Source organism: Aotus nancymaae, unplaced genomic scaffold, assembly GCF_030222135.1.
Source record: "Aotus nancymaae isolate 86718 unplaced genomic scaffold, 86718_ANA_hifiasm-v0.15.2.pri h1tg000002l, whole genome shotgun sequence".
Taxonomy (NCBI): Eukaryota; Metazoa; Chordata; class Mammalia; order Primates; family Aotidae; genus Aotus; species Aotus nancymaae.
The window spans coordinates 48564505-48586430 of NW_026988413.1; the positions used below are offsets into that span (position 1 = coordinate 48564505).

The following is a 21926-nucleotide window of genomic DNA, read 5'->3' on the forward strand; positions in this document are numbered from 1 at the left end:
CGTGGGAACCCTTATCACAGCTCCACTCCGTAACCACTGTAAAAACCTCAGCCATTCTTTCTGACTCTCTCAACTCATTTTTGAACCTGCCTGGGAGCTTTCCTACTTTCTTCAGAAATCCGTTTGTGTGGATAATAAATCTTTTACACTTTCTTGGTGCATATGTGGCATCATTAGTGTCTACATCTGACCAACAGTTTTGAGCAATTTCACCTCTGAGGTGAATGTAATATTTTCCTGTGGGTGATGAATTTCATATTTCCTATTCCATTTCATTATATTTCATTTAAAATAATACCAATCATTATAAATTGACTTTAAAGCCCATTAATCGATTGTATAGGTCAACTGAAAATCACAGCTTAAAATAAGAAAAGCATGATGAAATTCCGACCCTTGGTAAATGCACTGCTGTAATTTTCGTGTGTCTTTTTTACCCTCTCCACTTAGGAAAACGCCTCTCTCTTCTCTTATAGCACACCACTTTCTTCCAGCTCCTCACCTACTTTCACATTCTACTTTTGAAAGTTACAATTCCCCCAGGGTTTTGCTTTTTAAAATTCCTGACACTCCTCCTAAGTATTCTGATCTACTTTACTGACTGAATTGGGCTTTGGTGTTCCTTTCCCAGAATTAAACTTCCAATTAAGACCTTTCTCCTAAGACCAAACCTGAATGTTCAGCTTACTGCAAAATGGATCCATGTAGCTGTCTTCATAAGCACTTGAAAAGGTTAAATGTATTTTCTCACCCTTCAACCCACTCTTTTCCCAAATAATCTCCCTCTGGGAACAAATGACTTTTCTCAGGTTTTATTGATTTTTTAAATACTTATTTTTATTTATTTTCCCTTTTTTTTATATATATAATTGTACTTTAAGTTCTGGGGTACATGTGCAGAACCTGTGGTTTGTTACATAGGTATACATGTGCCGTGTGATTGGCTGTATCCATCACTCCGTCATCCACATTAGATATTTCTCATAATGCTATCCCTCCCCGGGCCTCCAACACCATGACAATCCCCAGTGTGTGATGTTCCCCTCCTGTGTCCATGTGTTCTCATTGTTCAGCTCCACTTATGAGTGAGAACAAGCGGTGTTTGGTTTTCTGTTCTTGTGTTTACTGAGAATGATGGTTTCTAGCTTCATCTGTGTCCCTGCAAAGGACATGAACTCATCTTTTTTATGGCTGCATAGTATTCCATGGTGTATATGTGCCACACGTTCTTTACCCAGTCTGTCATTGATGGGCATTTGGGTTGGTTCCAAGTCTTTGCTGTTGTGAACAGTGCCACAATAAACACAAATGTTCACGTGTCTTTATAATACAATGATCTCTTATTCTTTGGGCATATATCCAGTAAGAGGATTGCTGGGTAGAATGGTATTTCTAGTTTTAGATCCTTGAGAAATCGCCACACTGTTTTCCACAAATGTTGAACTAATTTGCATTCCCACCAACAGTGTAAAAGCGTTCTTGTTTCTCCACATCCTCTCTAGCATCTGTTCTCTCCTGACTTTTTAACGATCACCATTCTAACTAGTGTGAGATGGTATCTCAATGTGGTTTTAATTTGCGTTTCTTTAATGACGAGTGATGATGAGCTTTTTTCATGTTTACTGACTACATAAATGTCTTCTTTTGAGAAATGTCTGTTCGTATCCTTTGCCCACTTTTTGAAACCTTCATTTTAAAACAGTTTTAGATTTATGCAAATGTTGTAAACATAGTAAGAGTTCCTATGTATTGCACACCAGCTTCCTGTAACATCTTACATTTATATGCTACATTATATATATATTTTTTTTACAATTAATGAACCAATATTGATCTACTATCATTAACTAAAGTATATACTTTATTCTCATTTCCTACTGGTTTTTTTTTTTTTTTGAGATGATTGATAGAGTCTCTCTCTGTCACCCAGGCTAGAGTTCAGTGGCGTGGTATCTGCTCACTGCAAGGTCTGTCTACCAGGTTCAAGCGATTCTGCTGCCTCAACATCCCAAGTATCTGAGATTACAAGCTCCCGCCACCACACCTAGATAATTTTTGTATTTTTAGTAGAGACAGGTTTCACCATATTGGCCCACTGGTCTGGAACTCCTGACCTCGTGATCCACCCGCCTCGACCTCCCAAAGTGCTGGGATTACAGGCGTGAGCCACTGCACCCAGCCATTTCCTAAGTTTTTACCTAATGTCCTTTCTTTATTCATGATACCATACAGGGACTGCATTACATTGATCAGGCATGTCTTCTCTTGACTGTGATAGTTTCTCAGGTTTTCCTTCTTCTGATGACCCAGAAAATACTGAGGTATTTTATAGAATGTCACTAGTTGAAATTTATCTGATATTTTGTTCATGATTAGACTTGGAGCTATGGGCTTTTGAGAGGTGAAGTGTTACTTTTCATCACACCGTATTAAGTGTACATATTATCAAAATAACAATGACTTGTTGATAACCCTAATCACCTGGCTAAAGTAGTATTTCTCTTATTTATTCACTGTAAAACTACTCTTCCTCCATTTTCTTTCAGAAGGAATTGCATTGCACACTTCAACAAGAGGAACTAATTTTCCACCTCCTTGAGCGTGGAGTATCCACATAAATTATTTAAAATCATTCTGCATAGAAAATAGGTCTATTCTTACTCATTTGTATATTGAGTCAGTCCTTATATGAGTATGGACTCATAGATATGTATTTTAAACTCCAGATTTTAATCAAATTATGATTTATTTTGTTGCTTAAATTGTTCCAACTTTGTCCATTTAGAGATCTTTCAGTTAGTTTCTGTAGTTTTCTTTTTCTGACATAAATCAGTTGTTTGTTTGTATTTGTATTAGTCTATTCCTAGGCTATCTATTCTATACCTATGATCGATATAAGTTTATTCTTTCAACAAAATCTCAGTCTTAATTACTATAGCTTTATAGTAAGTCTTGAAATTGGATAATGTGAGCATAACAACTTTGTTGTTTTTCTTCAATATTCTGTTTACTGTTTTAGGTCTTTTAACTTTCTGTAAAAACTGTAGAGTCAGTTTGTCAATATCTATAAATAGCTTGCTATTTTGATTGAGAATACGATGACCTATAAATCAAAATGGGAAGATGAAATCTTAACAGTAATTAGTCTTCAGATTCATAAAACAAAATTTATCTCCATTTATTTAAATCTTCTTTATCAATTCATCAGAGGACTGTAGATTTCTGCATATAGATCCAGTACATACTTAATTAGATTCATATGTATTTTACTTTTTGGTGTAATTGTACATGGTACAATGTTTTTAATTTCAAATTTCAATGTTCAATGCTGGTTTAAAGTAAATCACATGACTTTGGATCCTGCAACAGTGCTATATTTGACTAGTTCAGGAGATTTATTGTCAATTCTTGGGCGTTTACTATGGAGACAACAATGTAATGTGAGACTATTGCTTTTCATAGTGGTTGTACCAGTTTACATTCCCACGGCAGTATAAAAGTGTTCCCTTTCCACCATGTCCATGCCATCATACACACACACATGCACACCTTTTGTTTAATTTTCTTGATTATTGTTACAGATTATAGTGGAAGGTGCACAATTACTTGCCATTTAGCATATGACATTAATATAAGCATTAGTATGGTGCATTTTTCTCTGTCACTTTACTTCTTTTTTTTTTACTTCAATAGTTTTGGAGGTACAGGTGGTTTTGGGTTACTTGGATAAATTATTTAGGTGTGGTTTCTGAGATTTGGGTGTACCCATCACCTAAGCAGTGTACACTGTACCTACTGTACTCTTTTATCCCTCACCCCCTCCCACCCTTCCCCTCAAGTCTCCACAGTTTATTACATCATTCTTATGTCTTTGTATTCTCATAGCTTAGCTCACATTTATAAGTGAGAACCTATGATATTTAGTTTTCCATTCCATTTCACTATGGCCTCCAGCTCCATACAAGTTGTTCCAAAGGCCACTATTTTGTTACCTTTTATGGCTGAGAAGTATTCCATGGTGTATATATACCGTATTTTCTTTATCTGCTTGTTGGGGATGGGCATTTAAGTTTCTTCCATATTTTTGCAGTTGTAAACTGTGCTACTATAAAGGTGCGTGTGTCTTTTTCATATAATGTCTTTTTTTTCTTTGGGTAGATGCCCCACAGTGGGACTGCTGGATCAAATGGTAGTTCACTTTTAGTTCTGTAAGGAATCTTCATACTGTTTTTCATAGTGGTTGTACTAGTTTATATTCCCACCAGCAGTGTAAAAGTTCTCCCTTTTTACCCCATCTATACCAATATATATTTTAACTTTTTAATTATGGCCATTCTCACATGGTATCTCATTGTGATTTTATATGCATTTCCTGATAATTAGTGATGGTAAGCATTTTTTCATGTTTGTTGGCTATTTGTCTATCTTCTAATTATGAGACTGACAAAATGCCTGCTGTGCTAATGGAGGCAATGCTTCTATATCTTTTTTGAGAATTTTCTATTCCTATCCTTTGCCCATTTTTTGATGAGATTATTTTTTTTTCCTGCTGATTTGCTTGAGTTCCTTGTAAATCCTCGATATCAGTCCTTTGTCAGATGCATAGTTTGTGAGTATTTTCTGTCACTCTGTGGGCTGTCTGTTCACTCTGCTGATTCTTTCTTTTACCATGCAGAAGCTTTTTAGTTTCATTAGGTCCCTGTATGAGTTAGGGTTCTCTAGAGGGACAGAACTAATAGGACATATGAATATATGAATGGGAGTTTATAAAGGAGAATTGACTCACTCAGTCACAGGGTGAAGTCCCATGATAGATTGTCTGCAAGTTGAGGAGTAAGAAAGCCAGTGGTGAACCAGTCCAAACCCAAAAACTTCAGAAGTAGGGAAGCTGATAGTGCAGCCATCAGTCTGTGGTCAAAGGCCTGAGAGTCCAAGAATCCAAAAACTGAAGGACTTGGAGTCTTATGTTCGAGGTCAGAAAGCATCTGTCACAGAAGAAAAATGAAGGCTAAGACTCAGCAAGTCAGCTTTTCCATGTTCTCCTGCCTGCTTTATTTTAGCCACACTGACACCTGATTAGACAGTGATAACCCACATTGAGGATGGGTCTGCCTCTTCCAGTCCACTGACTCAAATGTTAATCTTCTTTGCAACAGCCTCACAGACACACCTGGGAAAAATACTTTTTGCATCCTTCAAGCAAATTGACATTCAATATTAACCATCACAGTCCCATTTATTTATTTGTTTTGGTGGACTTTCCCTTGGAGTTCTTAGTCATGAATTATTTGCCTAAGCAAATGTTCAGAGGAGTTTTGAAATTTTATCTTCTAGAATTTTTATGGGTTTCAGGTCTTAGATTTGTCTTTGATCCATCTGGAATTGATTTTTGTATAAGGTAAGAGATGAGTATTCAGTTCCATTCTTCTACATATGGCTTGCTAGTTTTTCCAGTATCATTTATTGAATAGGGTGTCCTTTCCTGACGTTATGTTTGTTTCTGTATGATTTATTGAAGATCAGTTGGCTGTAAGTATTTGGCTTTATTTCTGGGATCTCTATTATCTTCCACTGATTGGTGTGCCTATTTTTATACAAGCTGTTTTGGTAACTGTAGCCTTGTAGTGTAATATGGAGTTGGTAATGTGATATCTTCAGATTTCTTTTGTTTTGTTTTGTTTGTTTGTTTAGTATTGTTTTAGCTATTCAATACTTTATTGCCTCCATAGGAATTTTAAGATGTTTTTTCTACTTCTGTGGAAAATGATGATGGTGTTTTGATGTGAATTGCATTAAATCTGTAGATTGCTTTGGGCAGTATGGTCATTTTCACAATATTGATTCTACCTATCCATGAGCATGAGATGTGTTTCCATTTGTTTGTATCACCTATGATTTCCTTCAGCAGTGGTTTGCAGTTTTCCTTGTAGGGAACTTTTACCTCCTTGGCTAAGTGTATTTCTAAGCTTTTTTTTTTTTTTTTTTAAGCTGTTCTAAAAGGAATTGCATTCTTGATTTGAATCTCAGCTTGGCTTTTGGTAGTGTATAGTAGTGCTACTGATTTGTGTCCATTGACTTTGTATCCTGAGACTTTACTGGATTCATTTATAATGTCTAGGACCTTTTTGGGTTTTTTAGGTATATGATCATATCATCAATGTACAATGATAATTTGACTTCCTCCTTTCAAATTTGGATGTCATTTATTTCTTTTACTCTTGTCTGATTGCTCTGGCTAAGACCATGATATGATTTGGCTGTGTCCCACCCAAATCTCATCTTGAATTATAGCTGACATAATTTCCACATTTCATGGGAGGGGCCTGGTAGAAGGTAATTGAATCATGAAGGCAGGGCTTTCCCATGCTGTTCTTGTGATAGCGAATAAGTCTCACAAGATCTGATGGTTTTATAAAGGGGAGTTCCCCTACACAAACTCTCCTGCCTGCCACCATTTAAAACATGACTTTGCTCTTCATTTGCTTTCTGCTATGACTGTGAGGGCTCCACAACCATGTGGAATTGTGAGTCCCTTCAACCTCTTTCCTTTATAAATTACCCAGTGTCAATTATGTCTTTATTAGCAGTGTGAGAACAGACTAATACAAACTGCCAGTACTATGTTGAATACAAGTGAGTGAAGTTGATATCCTTGTTACTTCTAAACTATGTGAGTCAGACTGCTGGCAAGATGGCCAAATAGGAACAGCTCCCAGAGAGAGCAATGCAGAATGTGGGTGATTTCCACATTTCCCATTGAGGTAACTGGTTTATCTCATTGGGACTGGTTAGACAGTGGGTGCAGCCCAAGGAGGGTGAACCAAAGCAAGGTGGGGTGTTGCCTCACTCGGTAAGTGCAATAGGAGGAGAACTCCTTCTACTAGCCAAGGGAAGCCAGTAGGGATTTTTCCTGGCACTCTGGCCCAGATATTGCGCTTTTCCCACAGTCTTCACAACCAGCAGAGCAGAAGATTCCTTCCGGTGCCTACAACACTGGCACCCTGGGGTTTCCAGCATAATACTGGGTGGATGTTTGGGAAGACACTAAGCTAGCTGCAGCAGTTTTTTTCTTTTTCATACCCCAGTGGCACTTGGAATGCCAGCAAAACAGAACCGTTCACTCCCCTGAAAAAGGGGGCTAAAAACAGGGAGCCAAGTGATCTGGCTTGGTGAGTCCCACCCCAACGAAGACCAACAAGCTAAGATCCACTGACTTGAAATTCTCACAGCCAGCACAGCAGTCTGAGCTCAACCTGGGACATTCGAGCTCAGTGGAGGGAGGGGCGTCTGCCATTGCTGAGGCTCAAGTAGGCAGTTTTAACCTTGCCTGTGTAAACAAAGTCCCTGGGAAGTTTACCCAGCGACTGGGCAGAACCCGTGGCAGCTCAGCAAGGCCTCTGCAGTCACACAGTGTCACTAGACTCTCCCCTCACTGGGCAGGGCAACTCTGAAAAAAGGGAGAGGCCATCAGGGACTTACTTAAAAATAAAGCCTCCACCTTCCTGGTACAGAGCACCTGGGAAAAGGGGTGGTTGTGGATACTGCTTAAGCTGACTTAAATGTTCCTGCCTAGTAGCTCTGAAGAGAGTAGCAGATCTCCAAGCACAGCGTTTGAACTCTGACAAGAGACAGACTGCCTCCTCAAGGGACTCCCTGACCCCTCATGTATCCTGTCTGGGAGACACATCCTAGTAGGGGCTAACCTCATACAGGAAACCTCTGGCTGGCATCTGGCAGGTACCCTTCTGCGATGTTCCTACCAGAGGAAGGAACAGACAGAAATCTTTGCTGTTCTGCAACTCCCACTGGTGATTCCCAGGAAAACAGCATCTGGATTGGACCTCCAGCAAACTCCAGCAAACCTGCAGCAGAGGAGACTGACTGTCTGTCAGAAGGAAAACTAACAAACAAGGAAATATTTCAATATCAATAGAAAGGAGGTCCACTCAGTGACGCCATTCGAAAGTCACCAACTTCAAAGACCAAAGGTAGATAAATCCATGAAGATGGGAAGAAACCAGTGCAAAAAGGCTGAAAATTCCAAAATTGAGAAGGCCTCTTCTCTTCCAAGGGATTACAGCTCCTTATCAGCAAGGGAACAAAACTGGATGGACAATGAGTTTGACAAATTGACAGAAGCAGGCTTCAGAAGGTGGGTAATAAACTTCTCCAAGCTACAGGAGCATGTTCTAACCCAATGCAAAGAAGCTAAGAACATTGACAAAAGGATAGACAAAACGCTAACTAAAATAACCAGCATAGTAGAGAAGAACATAAACAACCTGATGGAGCAGAAAAACACAGCACAAGAACTTCGTGAAGCATACACAAGTTTCAATAGTCAAATTAATCAATCAAGTGGAAGAAAAGATATCAGAAATTGAAGATCAACTCAATGAAATAAATCAAGAAGCCAAGATTAGAGGAAAAAAGAGCTAAAAGAAATGAACAAAGCCTCCAAGAAATAATACAGGATTATGTAAAAAGATCAAATCTACGTTTGATCAGTGTACCTGAAAGTGATGGAGAGAATGAAACCAAGTTGGAAACAGTCTTCAGGATATTCTCCAGGAGAACTTCTTCAACCTAGCAAGGCAAACCAACATTCAAATTCAGGAAATGCAGAGAAAACCAGAAAGATAGTCCTTGAGAAGAGAAACCCCAAGACACATAACCATCAGATTCACCAGGGTTTAAATGAAGGAAAAAATGTGAAGCACAGCCATAAAGGCAGGCCAGGTTACCCACAAAGGGAAGCCCATTATGCTCACAGTAGATCTCTTGGCAGAAACCCTACAAGCCAGAAGAGAGTGGGGGCCAATATTTAACATCCTTAAAGAAAAGAATTTTCAATCCAGAATTTCATATCCAGCCAAACTAAGCTTCATAAGCATAGAAGAAATAAAATCCTTTATGAAAAAGCAACTGCTGAGAGATTTCATCACCACCAGGCCTGCCTTATAAGAGCTTCTGAAGGAAGCACTAAACATAGAAAGGAACAACCAGTACTCCACTGCAAAAACATACCAAATTGTAAAGATCATTAACACTATGAAGAAAGTGCATTAACTAATATGTAAAACAACCAGCTAGTATCATAATGGCAGGATCAAATTCACACATAACCATATTAACCTTAAACATAAATAAGCTATATGTCCCAATTAAAAGACACAGACTGGTAAATTGGACAAAGGGTCAATACCCATTGATGTCCTGTATTAAGGAGAGCTATCTCACATGTGAAGACACACATAGAATCAAAATAAAGAAATGGGAGAAGATTTACCAAGCAAATGGAAAGCAAAATAAAGCAGCAGTTGCCATCCTAGTTTCTGATAAACAGACTTTAAACCAACAAAGATCAAAAGAGACAAAGAAGGGTATTACATAATGGTAACACGATCATTGCAACAAGAAAAGCTTACTATTCTGAATATATGTGAACCCATCACATGAATGGAACCAAAAGCAAAAACCACATAATCACCTCAATAGATGCAGAGAAGGAAGGCCTTCAACAAAATTCAACAACCCTTTATGCTAAAAAGTCTTAATAAACTAGGTATCAATGAAACATATCTCAAAATAACAAGAGCTATTTATGACAAACCCACAGCCAATATCATACTGAATGGGCAAAAAGTGGAAGCGTTCCTTTAGAAAATTGGCACAAGACAAGAATACCCTCTCTCACCACTCATCTTTAAAGAAATAAACAGTATTCAGTTAGAAAGGGGAAGTCAAATTGTCTTTATTTGAGGAAGACATGATTGTATATTTAGAAGACCCCATTCTCTCAGCCCAAAATCTCTTTAAGGTGTTCAGCAAAGTCTCAAAATCAATGTGCAAAAATTACAAGCATTCCTATAAACCAATAACAGACAAACAGCCAAATTATGAGTGAAATCCCATTCACAAGTGCTACAAAGAGAATAAAATACCCAGGAATAAAACTATCAAGAGATGTGAAGGACCTCTTTAAGAAGAACTACAAACCACTCCTAAAAAAATAAGAGAGGAAACAAACAGATGGAAAAACATTCCATGCTCATGATTAGGAAGAATCAATATCATAAAAATGGCCATACTGCCCAGAGTAATTTATAGATTGAATACTATCTCCATCAAGCTACCATTGACAAAATTGGGGAAAACACCTTAAATTTCATATGGAACCAAAAAAGAGCCCACATAGCCAGACAATGCTAGGCAGCAAAAAAAAAAAAAAAAAAAAAAAAAAAAGCTGGAGGCATCATGCTACTTGACTTCAAACTATACCACAAGGCTACAATAATCAAAGCAGCATGGTACTGGTACCAAAACAGAGATATAGACCAATGGAACAGAACAGAGGCCTCAGAAGTAATGGCACACACCTGCAACCATCTGCTCTTTGACAAACCTAACAAAAACAAGCAATGGGGAAATAATTCCCTATTTAATCAGTGGTGTTGGGAAAACTGACTAGCCATATGCAGAAAGCTGAAACTGGATCCCTTTCTTACACTTTATAAAAAATTAACTCAAGATGGATTAAAGATTTCAACGTAAGATCTAACACCATAAAAACCCTAGAAGAAAACCCAGGCAATACCACTGAGGACATAGGCACGGACAAGGACTTCATGACTAAAACACCAAAAGCATTGGCAACAAAAGCCAAAATTGACAAATCGTATCTAATTAAACTAAAGAGCTTCTGCACAGCAAAAGAAACTATCATCAGAGTGAAATGGCAATCAACAGAATAGGAAAAAATTTTTGCAATCTACCCATCTGACAAAGAGCTAATATCCACAATCTACAAAGAACTAAAACAGATTTACAAGAAAAAGACAACCTCATCAAAAAGTGGGCAAAGGATATCAACAGAAACTGCTTAAAAGAAGACATTTATGCAGCCAACAAACATATGATAAAAACCTCATCATCACTGGTCATTAGACAAACTCAAATCAAAACCGCATTGAGATACCATCTCACACCAGTTAGAATGGCGATCATTAATGCTCGAGGGGATGTGGAGATATAGGAACTCTTTTACAGTGTTTGTGGGAGTGTAATTAGTTCAACCATTCTGGAAGACTGTGTGGTGATTCTTCAAGGATCTAGAACTAGAAATACCATTTGACCCAGCAATTTCATAACTGGATATATACCCCAAGGATTATAAATCATTCTGTTATAATGACACATGCACACATATGTTTTTTACAGCACTGTTCACAACAGCAAAGACTTGGAACCAAACCAAATGCCCTTCCATGATAGACTGGATAAAGATTATGTGGCACATACACACCATGGAATACTATGCAGCCTTAAAAAGGATGAGTTCATGTCCTTTGCAGGAACATGGATGAAGCTGGAAACCATCATTCTCAGCAAACTGACACAAAAACAGACAACCAAACACCACATGTTCTCACTCATAAGTGGGTATTGACCAATGAGAACACATAGACACAGGGAGGGAAACATCACACATTGGGGCCTGTCAGAAGGTGGGGGACTAGGGAAGGGATAGCATTAAGAAAAATACCTATTGTAGATGATGAGGTGATGAATGCAGCAAACCACCATGGCACATGTATACCTGTGTAACAAACATGCATGTTTGTTCATGTACATCAGAACTTAAAGTATAATAATAAATTTTTAAAATAATCTATTTGAGTCTTTTTATTTAAAGTTGGTTTTTCATAGATAAGAAATAGTGGGTCTATTTCTACAACTACTCTGACAACCTACTTCTTTCAATTTATGTATTTAGACTAGTCACATGTGAAGCTTATTAATATAGTTGAATTAATAACCAACATATTTTCTATTTGTTGCATTTTTAAAAAACTTTTTCTGCCTTCTCTAGTTCTAATGTAGTATTTTACATACTTCACTGTAATACATTATATGATTTAAATATATATTTTTAAAATTTTGTTTGCCTCAGAGCTTTCAATATACAGTTTTAACTAATCTATCTAGCTTCAAATTATATATTATACTACCTCACCTGTAGTACAGTACCTTATGAAGGAGTTTTCTCAATCTCTTCCTCCTATTTCTTATGACATTCCTGTTAATGCTCATACTATATTGGTGCTTAATGTATTGGGTGCTTACAACTTAAACACCAACACATTAATATTATTAATATTTCATTAATCTTTTAGAATCTTTTAGATAAATAAGAAAAATAATTTTTAACTTTTTTCCTTCTCTGAAATTCTTGCTTTTTAAATGTAGATCACTGTTTCTGAGATATATCACTTTCACTGTCCCTGAAAAATTTCTTTTAACATTTCTTGTTGAACTGGTTGGTCTGCTAGCAAATAGTTTTTAGTTTTTCTTTGAGAAGATATTTATTTCTCCTTCACTTCTGAATGAAAAATTTGCTGGATATAAAATTCTAGGTGTTTATTGTTTGTTTTGATTTCCTTTTTTGTTCTCTTAATTTAAATAATTTAGTCTAATGTCATTTGTCTGCCCAATTTCTAATGAGAAGTCTACTGTAATTTTTATTCTTGAACATCACAGTGAGCAAATACTTCTACCTCTTGCTATATGTTTTTTAAATATTTTCTTTTTGGCTTTTGTTTTCTGTCATTTTATTACAATATAATTAGGTGTATTTTTTGATAATTATCCTCTTTAGTGTTCTCTGAGCTTCCTGAATGTGTGTCTTCATGCCTGTCATTAAATTCAGCAAATTCTTAGTAAACATTGCTATGAATATTTCTTCTGCTCCATTTCATGTTTATTCTCCTTCTGGTATTCCTACTACATGTGTGTTACAACTCTGATATTGGCCCTGTTTCTTGATGTCTGTTTTTATTTTTCTTTCATTCTTTTTCTATCTCTGTTGGGACAGTTTCTAATTACTTTTCCTCAGGCTCACTGATTCTTTCCTTGGCTATGTCCACTCTACTAATGAGCTCATCACATCCTTTACTTCTATTATAGTGTTTTCAATTTCTGGCATTTTCTTTTGATTCTTTCTTATGCTTCCCATCTCTGCTTATACACACTTGTTTTTGTATGTTGCCTTTTTTCGCTAAATTCCTAAACATATGAATCATAGTTATTTTTAATCCACTATCTGATAATTCTAACATCTATGTCATACATTAGTCTGGTTCTGGTCCTTATTAGATCTCTTTAGTCTGTGGTTTTTCTTGCCTTTAACATGCCTTGTAAATTTTTTGTTGAATATCAGGTAATAAGATTTGAGGTAAATAGGCTTTTAGTGTGAAATTTTATGTGAGGAGCCAGTGTTTAGTTTTGCCTGTAGATATCTCTTTTTCATTTTCTTTTTGCCTTTCCCAGAATCTCTTGTTTATAGAGTCAATGTGTGGCAGCTTTCTCTGGCTGTAATCCATTCTCATTATATTGGAGCATTGTTTGGATGGTGGTGAGGTGAAAAGGATGCAAAGTGTTTTGTAACCTTATAATTAAATTCAATCTTTTAGTAGTTCTGTGTCCCTGGTCGTTGATCTTTACAATAGTTCTTTTAGTGATACAGCTTGTGGTTTTTTGTTGTTTCTTTGATGCTTATGAGAAACAATAAGGCTAGAGAATGCTGGAGTCTGAGAAATGTCTTTTCCTCAGGTGAAATAAATGAATCTCTGGTAATGTCTTTTTTTCCTACAGAGAAAGGCTATGTTATGGAAACTACCCTGGGGATATGTCACAATTTTTGGATTCTTTCTGCATTCTTCATGGTGGTAAATCCTGATTGGGTTTCTGGAGATAAAACCATGAAAGTGTGGGGGCCCTCCTAAGTAGTTCCTCACTCTCATGCTAGCCCACATTTAGCCTCCAATAGTTTGTCAAAATTATCATTTAAATATTAGTTTATGGTTCCAGCACCTTCTGCTCCAGGTTAGCAGATCTTGTGTGTATTTCTCTGGGTTCTCCTGTTTCTCCATATTTTGATGTGTCCACTGGTTCTGCCTACAGCCTCTGGTCTCACGCGTGTCCAAGAAAAGTTGTGGATTTTCCACTTACTAGTTATAAAGACAGGAGTGAAAAGTTCTATGTTTTTTTCCAAATCAGAGCTGAAACTGGGTGATAGATTTGTTTCTTAAATTTTCTTAAATTCAACATTATTTTAGGTTTTTTTAAAAAGCTGTAGCCAGATTTCTCAAATACTTTAACTAGATTCCCCAAATGTTGACATTTCCCCCATTTGCATTGTCATTCTTCCTCTCTGTCTGTGCCTACATATGTATTTCGTGAATCATTTGAAGTAAGGTGTAGGCAGGATATTCTTTCACCCCTAAGTAGTTTAGTGTATAGTTCCTAAAAATCAGACATTCTCATACATAACCAAAATACAATGATTCAATTCAGGAAATTGACATTAAAAAGCATTATTATGTAATTTGCATTCCTCATTAAAATTTCATTGCCCAACTAATGTTCCTTGTAGAAAAAGAAACACATTTCTCGTCCAGGATCAAAGCCAGGATGACATATTGCATTTAGTTGGCATTCTCATTAGTCTCGTTTAATCCAGAAGAATTCATTAGCCTTTCTTTTCATTTCATGTCCTTGACATTTTTGAAGAGTACAGACCCTTTATTTTATAAAATACATTCACATTTTTCTGATATAGTCTTGTAATTTAATTCAAGTTATACATTTTTTTTAGCGATACCAAGAAGTAATGTACTTTTGATTAAACATTCATGAGGAGGCATGTGGTATGTATTTGTCATATCACTTGTAAAGTTAACTTTAATCACCTAGTTAAGGTAGTATTTGCTAGGGTTCTGTGCTGTAGAGTTACTGTTTTAGTGTTTGTAATTAATAAGTGCTTTGTCAGGAAGTATAGTAAATATCTTGTTTCTTACCAGCTATTCATATTGTACATTTAGCAACTACTGATAATTCTTGTTTAAACAACTGTTATTATTGTGGTTGCCAAATGACAATTTTCTAATTTCATGTTTCTTTCTGAGTTGAAATTCTATTGTAAGTAGCATTTCAGGATGATATTACAAGATGTTTGAAAATTATCTTTAATTTCTTTTTCTCTTATCACTTATGCTGCCCAATCATTTGGCAACTGCTTGACTAATGTATAGCACATAAAGTAGATAAGGCATTAGTATTTCTATAAAATCAGTGTCATAAAGAATTTATGAAAAGTCACAGGACAAAGGTATTCAAAAACAAGAAGAAAAAATAAATAAAACCTCCAGGGTAGCTGTGCATTGATTTCCCAACATTAAATACCTAACTGAGAAAGCCAGACTCTTTGTACCCAATTACATCATTCATACAGAGAAATCCTCCCTGTCTACAGTGGGAAGGTCATTAGAAGTGCCCAGAGCAATACTCTCCATCTTAATACTAAACTAAGTGAGAATGGGTTTTATCAAATGTGTGTAATTATTCGTGAAATGCCTAAACTTTTATGTCATGCTCCTGGGGTTTTTCAAAGAACAAAATTATATCCAGCTCCTTGTTGGATGGGAATGAATCACAGTTGGATTGAACATAAAAGTAAGAAAATCTCTCAAAAGATACCCCAAACAACCATTGCCCAAGAGAATATTATCTAAAAGTTATTGGAGTGGACATTCACTCCTTATCATTACTATCATATGCTTTATTGATTTAAAAAGCATCCCCTGTCTTTCCTCCAGCTGCTCATATAAAACAGCCACAGAGCTATAACATCTGCTTGCCTGGATTGACATAATACATTTGAAAATCAAGTTACACCGGCATTTCAGTCTACAGTTGCATTGTTTTTCTTAATGTCCAGTAGCTAATGTAATATTTCATCTCTGAAAAGCCAAGCTCAGATTTTCTGATTAAGTTTGGCACCAAGAAGAATAATGACCTGCATTATCCAAAGATGTGAGTAATACATTTGTTCATAGACAGAAACCACTAACCACTGTGTACTTATCTAGTAAAACAGTACTAGATAGGAAACTACCTTTTTTCTGTGTATAGTAAGATTTTAAATATTGGGAACATAAGTTTATGGATAATCACTCCCAGTTCCCTACTAGGATGACTAAATGACTAGAAATGAATATTTTGATGCAGGTTGGCATGAACAAAATGATATTTTTAGGAGAAATCTGTGTGAGGATGCAGATGATATTTCAGTGTTTAAACTCAAACACATATACACAAACATCCTTAGATACAGATTGCCCCCTTGTGTGAAAGGTAAGCCAGTGTATACATCTCAATAACTACTGAGGATACTGCTGCAGGGAATTACTTCATGTTCACGGTGATGATACAGACTTAGCAATAAAAGATAAAACAGTACTTTTAGTTTCTGTTCAAGACGGCACAGGTTTAAGGTGTACTTAGGATTTCCTTCAAAATTTAAAAAAAAGTTAAAAGAAAATTTGCTGTAATAAACATCTGAAAATTGGAAACAATAATTTTGTCCAAAAATGGGAATTATTAAATATACAAATTTTAACAGAAATTACAGCAAATTATCAAAAATATTGTTTATGGATCATTCTTATTTTATATATCCTTAATTTCTGTAGTGATCTTACTAGAGATGGCATCTAAAATTGTTACTATTGATAGATTGAACTGTTAATTTATTAGGAATGGGATGTAAAACAGTGGATAAAACAAGGTCTGTGTAATTTTCAGAAAATCTTTTCATGAAGAAAGCTGTTTCCTAGAACTCCAAGACAGAGGCATTATGAATGAACCCTATATATGTTTTGTTAAAACAATTGTCTATATTCATTAAAATTCTCAAAAATTTATATTTTTTAACCTAGTATCTTGTGGTTAAAAAGAGTAACCTAGTAATCTTATGTTTTTCTATTCCAGTGCAGAAAAACATGAACAAAAAATTTTTTAAGTGGAAATATTGCATGCAACACTAATACTGTGAAAATTAACTAAAATTCTAATGACAGTGAAATAAGGAAATTCTTCTATTGTCACAAAATCAAATATTAATTCTAAAGAAAACAACACCAAATCTTTTTCTAGTTTTTCTATGTTTTCTAAGATTTGTGAAATCTTTTAGAAAAAACAAAATAAATTCTGGAAATAACATACATTATTTTTGTAGAAGAAGGTGGGCCTCCATATTATTTGTTTTTACAGTAAAACAAAACAAAACAAAAAACCAACATATTTTTCCAATGGGATTTTCCCCTCAAAAAGCTTACAATCATTTAGGCCTATTTTCCCCCAAATAATAATTTCATTAATTTTTAAGTCTTGTAGCAGGCCAATTTTATACACAGAGAACTTCAGAAACATAAAATAAAATAATGTGCATAATGTTTATAGCAGAGTCCAAGGAGGAATTTAGTTTTCCTGCCTTTATTCTCTTTGTTTCAGATAAAGTTAGTCAAGATTTTGATAATGATAGTAATGATGGATAAATTAATATCTTTTTGAAATGAGGTGTAGACTTGGGTTTTATTATTTAATCAGAAAGCAAAATTTCTAAATAATTTTTAGTTTATTCTGAACTAAGTTTCTTGTCTGAAAACCTGTTTTTTTCCACTGTCCTTTTTAGTATGCATGTGTGTGTGTGTGTGTATATATATAAACATATACACACACATACCATATATATTTATTTATACTAAATTTATATTAAATAAATATATATGTAATATATATATATATTCAAATTGATACCATAAAATTTTGTAACTGTCCCAACTAGGGTACATTTTTAACAAAAATCTCTCTGCATGGCTATTATTAAAAAGACCTAAAATAACAGATGCTAGTGCAAAGGCCTTTGAACTGACTACACCATGGGCCTCACCATAGTCAAGCCGTGGTGACCCCATGACCCACACATACACCTCCAGATGGCCTTCCAGAGCCAGAATGTCTGAGGTAACAGGAAAACCACAAACGAAGAAGAATGACTAGCTCCTGCAGTGCCTGATTAACTGACCTTACAACACTTTGCCATTGTTCTTGCCTCAACCATTCCTGCCTCAACTGATAAGCCAACCTTGTGACCCTGGACCTTGTGACACCACCCTCCCTGCCAACACCCACCCTCCACCCACCGGCTTGCAAAAACCTCCCTGAACTGTAACTTCTGTAACTTTCCACTGCCTACCCCAAACCTATAAAGCCAACTCCTATTCCATCGCCCTCTGCTGACTCTTTTCAGACTTAGCCCCCTCACAACTGGGTGAATAAAACAGCCTTGTTGCTCACACAAGGCCTGTTTAGGTGGTCTCTTCATACAGAGTGCGCTTAACATTTGCTGCCGAAACCCAGGACAGGGTACTTCTTTGGGAGACCAGCCCCCTGTCCCCACTCTCCCTCTGTGAAGAGACCTACCTGCCACTTCAGCACATCAGACCAGTCCAACAACTGTCTCACCACCTTCAGATCAGGTAAGCAGTCTCTCTCTCTCTCTCTCTTTTCTCCCTTGCTTTAAATCTTTCTCCTTCTAAGCAAAGGCAAAGAAGACCCTCTTTATCCATGCACTCAAAAACTCCAACATTGGGCACAGACTCTTTTCTTGGTGTCTGGTCAGTAGCAGGGATGCCTGCTTTGACCACTCACCCATGGTACGGCCCAGGACTCAGTCAGGGATACCTACTGACAACCCTGGAAGCTGCTTTCCTCTCATTCTCCTCACCTCTACTCCTTTCCTTAAAACTTATCTCCTTCGCCATGGGCAATAATCCCCCCTCTATTCCTCTGTCTTCACCTCTAGCGTGTGTCCTCAAAAACCAAAAACCTCTTAAACTGTCACTCGATCTGAAATCTAAACATCTCATTTTTTTCTGCAATACAGCCTGGCCCCAATAAAAATTAGACAATAGTTTCAAGTGGCCAGAAAATGGCACTTTTGATTTTTCTATTCTGCAGGACCTAGACAATTTTTTGTCAATGAATGAGCAAATGGTCTAAAGTGCCATAGGTCCAGGCATTTTTTACACTTCGATCCCTCCCTAATCTCTGCTCTCAATGCAACCCGCCCCAAATTCTCCTTCTCTCCCTTCCATCTGCCCCTCCTGCCTCTACCAGTGACTCAGAATCCTCCTTGTCCATCGACCCTTCTGACCATTCTTCTCCCTGTTGTCCAAACCAGACCCCAGTCCAGGCCCTAACAGCCCCCAGAGCCTTCCTCCTTTTCCTCTGCCCACAACCCACCTCCTTATGCCCCTCCTGTCACCTCCCCACCTCATACCTGGTCTAGCTTACAGTTTAGTCCTGTGGCTAGCTCCTCTGTCCCTGCCCCAAAATTCCCCCTTCAAGAGGTGGCTGGAGCCAAAGGCATAGTTAGGATGCACATTCCTTTCTCTTTATCTGACCTTTCCCAAATTGGCCAAGGATTAGGCTCCTTTTCCTCAGATCCTACTAAATATATTCAAGAGTTCCAATATCTAACTCAGTCCTAGAACTTAACCTCGAGTGACTTAAATGTCATCCTCACCACTACTCTCACCCTGGAGAAGTGGGAAAGAGTTTATACCCCAGCCCAATCTTATGCTTCTGACTGGCAGTGCCTTGAACCCCATCTACAGGAAGGTACCAGGGCAGTTCCCCAGGAAGATCTCCAATGGGAATACCAGGCAGGTTCCCGTGATATAGCCAGGCACGATTACATGAACTCCTGCCTAGCTGAAGGACTCAAAAAAAACCAGCGTATAAAGCTATCAACTATGACAAACTTAAACTACCCAGGGCAAAGATGAAAACCCAGCCCAGTTCATGACCTGTTTAGCAGCCACCCTTAGACGATTTACTGCTCTGGACCCAGAAAAGCCAGAAGGCCGCCTTATTCTTAATATGCGTTTTATACCCAGTCTGCCCACGACATTAGGAAAAAACTCCAAAAACTAGACTGTGGCCCTCAAACCCCACAACAGGACCTAATGAATCTTGCCTTTAAGGTGTTCAATAACAGAGAAGACGCTGCCAAGAAAGAGCGTATCTCAGAATTACAAATGCTTGCCTCCGCTGTAAGACAAATCCTAGCCACACCTCCAGCTCAAAAAAACTTCAGAACACCCAAACTACAGCATCCGGGATTTTCTTCAGGTCCTCATCCCCCAGGACCTTGATTCAAGTGCTGGAAAACTGGCCACTAGGCCAAGGAATGCCCACAGCCCAAGATTCCTCCTAAGCCATGTCCCCTCTATGCGGGACTCCACTGGAAGTAGGAGTGCCCAACTCATGTCGCAGCTCCTTCTGGAGCTCCTGGAGCTCAAACCTAAAAGTCTCTGGCTAACTCCTTCCCAGATCTCTTTGGCTTAGCAGTAGAAGATTGATACCACCCAATCGCCTTAGAATCACCCTGGACCATCACAGACACTGAGCTTCAGGTAACTTACAGTCGGGGGGAGGTCCATCCCTTTCTTAATGAATACGGGGGCTACCCACTCCACATTGCCTTATTTTCAAGGGCCCATTTCCCTTGCCTCCATAACTGTTGTGGGTAATGACAGTCAAACTTCTAGACCGCTTAAAACCCCCCAACTCTGGTACCAAATCGGGCAGCACTTTCTTACATACTCCTTCCTAGTTATCTCCACCTGTCCAGTCCCCTTACTAGGCCAAGACATCTTAACAAAATTATCTGCCTCCTTAACTATTCCTGGAATACAGCCACATCTCATTGCTACCCTTCTACCCCATTCAAAATCTCCCTCACATCCCCCACTCACATCTCCCTACAGCCCGAAGGTATGGGACACATCCACCCCATCCCTGCCAACTAAACACATACCTCTTATCCCATTAAAACCAAACCACCCTTACCCTGCCCAGTGCAGGTATCCCATCCTACAACAGGCTTTCAAAGGCCTAAAGCCTGTTATCACCCATCTGTTAAAACATGACTTTTTAAAGCCTACAAACTCTCCTTGTAATTCCCCTATCCTACCTGCCCAAAAACCAGACAGGTCCTACAGACTAATCCAAGACCTCCTCCTCATCAGTCAGATTGCACTTCCCATTCATCCTGTTGTACCAAACCCTTACACCCTTCTATCCTCCATACTCACTTCCATAACTCACTATTCTGTTCTTGACCTTAAAAATGCTTTTTTTTCACCATCCTCTTACACCCCTCCTCTCAGCCTCTTTTTGCCTTCACTTGGACTGATCCTGACACCCACCAGTCTCAACTCACCCGGACCCTTCTGTCAAGTTTTCAGAGATAGCCCACACTACTTTAGTCAAGCCCTTTCCTGTGACCTACTCTCCTTTTATCTACCTGCTTCCCACCTCATTCAATATGTGGACGATCTTCTTCCTTGCAGTCCCTCCTATGAATCCTCCCAGCAAGACACTGTCCTGCTTCTTCAACTTCTATACTCCAAGGGGTACCGTGTCTCGCTTTCTAAAGCCCAAATTTCTTCCCCATTCATTATTTATCTCAGTATAATCCTTCATCAGCATACATGTGCTCTCCCGGCCAACGGTATCCAGTTAATTTCCCAACCCCTTCCACTAAACAACAGCTTCTCTCTTTCCTAGGCATTGTAGGATACTTTTGCCTCTGGATACCAGGTTTTGCCCTCCCAACCAAGCCACTTTATCAACTTACAAAAGGAAACTTAGCTGACCCCATAGACCCCAAATCCTTCCCCCATTCTTCCTTTCATTCGCTAAAGAAGGCCTCAGAAACAGCCCCTATGCTAGCACTCCCCACCTCCTCCCAACCCTTCTCCTTTCACATGGCAGAAGTAAAAGGCTGTGCAGTCGGGGTTCTTCCACAAGAGCCAGGTCCTTCTTGTCTAGACACTTTGACCTCACAGTCCTAGGCTGGCTGTCATGTTTCCACGCCGCAGCTGCTGCAGCTGTAATACTCCTAGAATCCCTTAAAATTACAGGCTATGCTTCACTGACTATAGCTCACACAGCCTCCAAAGTTGAGTTTCCTCTTCACACCTCACACACTTACTTTCAGCCCCTCACCTCCTCCA

General features: G+C 38.0%; 1 long non-coding RNA gene across 2 annotated transcripts in view; it reads right to left on the reverse strand.

The window, feature by feature from the left end:
- The window catches only part of LOC105719559 (uncharacterized), a 661868-nt gene that overhangs the window by 14983 nt on the left and 624959 nt on the right, over window positions 1-21926 (reverse strand). For both annotated transcript variants that reach the window (XR_001108001.2, XR_010337967.1), the window contains exon 5: window positions 4787-4985. This is a non-coding gene — a long non-coding RNA (uncharacterized LOC105719559). The remainder of the gene's footprint in view (window positions 1-4786; window positions 4986-21926) is intronic.